Genomic DNA, 3,934 nt, shown 5'->3' with positions numbered 1-3,934 from the left:
GCTCTCGATATATTTTGGAGATAGAGTGGACAGAACTCAGTGATGACTGGGTTGGGTTGAGGAGTGAGAGAAACGAATCAAGGCCAATTCCTAGATTTTCCCATAGGATTGTGAGAAAAGGACATTATGAATTCTGTGCCCACCTTAGCATAGAGCCTAGCCCCTAGTGAGTGCTGAGTAAGTAGTGGCTGATTAGACGTCTGGAGATCACCACGTTCCCCACGCCCCCAAAAGCCACACTGCTCCACGCCCATCCCTCACAGCTCAGACTTGCATTCTGCCTATGGCCCCAAGCGTCTCACTCACGGGGACCCAGTTTTCCCGGCTGTGTAGGGTTGACATTGCTTGCCTGTCAGCCTGGGAGACTCAGTAAGAGAGGTGTCTGGAGGAGTGGGAGGTACCTGTCCAGGAGTGGGGACAGTGCTTCAGAGCAACTCCTGTCAGGGCCACCTGGCCAAGCCTGCTCTGGCAGCCAAAGGTCCTCAGGGGTCAGGCTTGTTGGGTCAGAGGGAGCCCTGGCCCCTGCAGAGGCTGTCACCCACTTCCCACCTCCTGCTCCAGGCAGAGGCTGGATGTCCAGCCTTGCTCCCAAGGAGGCGCTATTGGCTGCCATGCCTGTGCCCAGCAGGTGGCGCACTTGGACCTCTAGGTCCCACCGGCGCATGTATGGGGCGGGGGGTGGGCACTCCATCTTTTAGAGTGGTCCCATCCCTGCAGACCTGCGCCTGTTACAGAGGCTGGGGATCCAAAAGAGCACCTCCCTCTGCCCAGCCTAGAGCTGCTGCTGGAGAAGCCCACACGACTGGGCAGCTGCCAAGGTGGCTGTAGGCAAAGAGTGGTGACAAAGTACCAGGTCTCAGCCGGGAGTCCCCAGTGGTACTGTCTTTGCCAACGCTAATAACAGACATCTTGTTTATTCCTCCTTGTTTATCTCCCCCTAAAAAAAAATCACACAGTTCACTTCAATGTGTGTGTTTCCCTGGTACAAGCAGTGTTACTCCAATTCCGCTGGTTTGAGAAAGTTTTCTGAATGATTACAGACAACACACATCTCTTCCCCGCCCTCCACCCCAGAACAGGTTGTGGGGCAGTGGTGAAGTGACGAGCTTCGAGCTTCAGCAGGGGACACATCTGAGGGGAGCCCTCAGGGAGTGGTCTGGGCGCGGGTGCTGTGCGTGCAGGAAGGGTGGACAAAGGGCTGGAAGGTGGGGGGTGGGGGTGCTTGCAGCTCCCTGCCTGGTCCTTGCCTCTCAGAGTCTTCGACAGCCATTTATGGAGGAGAAAACAGGATTAGCAGAGGGGAGGCTGGGGCCAAGACTCAGCAAATCAGTGACCAAGTAGGATCAGGACGAGGTTCCCAGCCAGGTGCTGAGAGAGCAGGTATTGTCACTGTAAGTGACAGGAGGCAGATGAGGCTGGGGAGGGTGGCCCCGGCCTGGGTCCCATGCTGGTCACAGCACAGAGAGATCCTGGTGCCCCGCCTCCCGCTGGTGGCCAGTGCTCTGCACAGAGCCCTGGACAGCACAACCCATCCCCCACACTGATGTCATGGCACCCAGACTGTGGAGGCCCCTCCGACTCCGCCTCCTGGGGGAAGGCTCTGGAGTGGGGAAGAGAGGGCAGCAGTGCAGGCTGGACAGCCAACCTGGGCAGGAAGGAAAGGGTGAGACTGAGAAGGAGAGAGAAAATCACACAGTGAAAAACTGAAAGACCCAGAGAGACCCCTGAGCAAGTCAGAGGAAGAGGAGTCGTGTATCTACGGATTGCCCCAGACCCTTGACCCCAGCTTCCAGAGCCCTCCGTGCAGGTGGCAGCTGCACCCAGGCGGTGGGCTGCTGAGAGTGGGCAGGTAAGCATGGGCCACCTGCTGTCCTGGGCACTGGGAGAAGGGTTTCCTGGACTTCCAGGGGAGACATGGGCTTGTGCCACCTTGGAGCCTCTGATTCCACAGCCACTTGTTCCTGGTCTGAGCCTCTTGCCACCTTTGGGGATTCAGCCACAGCAACCATCAAATGAAACTCCTGAGCCCGGAAAGATGAAGGCTTATACACTGGAGAAGGGAAAAGCCAAGGGTCATGGTGTCCATGGAATTGTGTCTGCCCAGGGCTGGAGCAGGAGAGAGAGAGAGAGAGAGAGAGAGAGAGAGAGAGAGAGAGAAAGGGTCTTCTATGTCTCTGTCTCCTTTGGCCTTTCTCCGACACTCTCAATCTTTATTTCTCTCCTCGGATAAGTCACTTCCTTCCTCTGTGCCTCAAAATTTCCATCTGCACAATGGGAATATGAACTCTCATCAGCCAGCATTGCTATGGTGACAAAGTAAATGAGGTATGGCCTAAAAATATAAATGCAGTTCTGTGTTCCCTGTTGTCAATGTGAAAAGCAGTTAACTCGAACATGGACTAGTTCTTATTCTTAGAAAAAACTGTCATCTTGCAGTTTTTCCCTTATGTGTGGCCCTGAAGTTCTATGCCCTTACCACCTCCTTCCAAAACTCTGACTCTTAATGAAAACCCTGGTTCTGCCCTCTGGCTCCCCGTGGCTCACGCTGGTACAGGATGCCAGCATGATGGCCAGGCATCCTCTTCAGACATAGCTCCCTGGTGCGGCTGCCTGCTGGCCCTTGCTCAATTCCCTTCCCTGCCAGGCACTCAGGCTGGGTGCAGGTCTCCAGGACTGTGTGCCTGCTGTGTCCCAAAGCTCCAGGGCAGGGGTCAGGGCTCAGGTGTCAGGCAGTGTCATGGGCAGAGGATCAAATGCCCCAGTGCCTCTGAATGGGCCTTGTGAATAATTGATGCTCATCCTGGGGGGCAGGAGGGAGGCCAGAGGGGCCTCAGGCAGGGCCCGTGGGCTGGGGCTGCCCTGGAGCACCACACTCAGTCCCGCAAGTCCTTCCTGAGCCGTCTCTGGGCTTAGCCCTGTGCTGTGTGAGGTGATGACTGAACCCCACTCTCTGCCCTGGGTCAGCTCCCCGACTTTGGGGGCAGAGGCAGGGACAGACCCTGATCAGACAGCATAATGCATGTAGTCAGGGCTGGAAAGAGAGCTATATCAGGATTCTTGGCAGCCTGGGGATGGTCAGGAACGGCTTCTGGGAGGTGGTACCATCTGAACTGAGCCGCAAAGCACAAGCGGGAGTTTACTAGCCATAATTTTAGGAAGAGGGGCCAGTGTGTGCAAAGGCCAGGGGGTATGAAAAGGGCTAGCACATTTCAGGATCAGCGAGTGCTGAGGGTGGCCTCAGTGCAGGAGTGAAGAAGGAAAAAAGCCTGAGAGGCAAGACTGGAAAATCCACAGGAGCTATGTAGTGCTGGGACTTAAAAGCTACATTTAGAGCTCCCATCCTGTGGGCAGTGGCTGTTCTGGAAGGGTTTAGGCATGCTTAACCCATAACCCTCCCTTCGGGCCAGGCTACCCCTGCGGTATACCATGTTCCTGGGGCAGCTCTGAGCTGGTAGGCCTGAGACCAAATCTTGGTCCTGAACTTGCCTGCCCTGCTGTGTGACCTTGGGCAAGTCTTGGTCCCTCTCAGGAGGGGGGGTGGACTTGCTACTTTCTAGGAGTCCTTTGGGAGTTTCCAGATGGAGTGACCGAAAGAAGAGCTCAACTGCTCTGGGCAATAAAGCCGGTGATGGCAGCTGAGGCTCAGGTCACACAGGCTGATCTGTGGCCAGAGAGAGTGAAGCCAGGGAGGGCTCTCCAGAGGGAGGAAGGGCTGGGCCTTTGGGAGGAGCCCAGGTGACCCTTGCCCAGTGCAGGCACTCAGAGGCTTGACATGGTCTTTCCTCCTGCAGAACCGGGTCTGGCCAAGTGGGAAACAGGAGCATCTGACAAAGGACAATGGTGATTCTTCAGCAGGTGAGTCCTCCCTGCGCCCCACTGGCCTTCATCTTTCTGTGCCGGGAATAACCCCGCTGGGTGACTCATCCTGCCCCAT

Source organism: Pteropus vampyrus, unplaced genomic scaffold, assembly GCF_000151845.1.
Source record: "Pteropus vampyrus isolate Shadow unplaced genomic scaffold, Pvam_2.0 Scaffold141, whole genome shotgun sequence".
In the NCBI taxonomy this organism is placed as follows: Eukaryota; Metazoa; Chordata; class Mammalia; order Chiroptera; family Pteropodidae; genus Pteropus; species Pteropus vampyrus.
Note: the sequence above shows the minus strand (reverse complement) of the source record.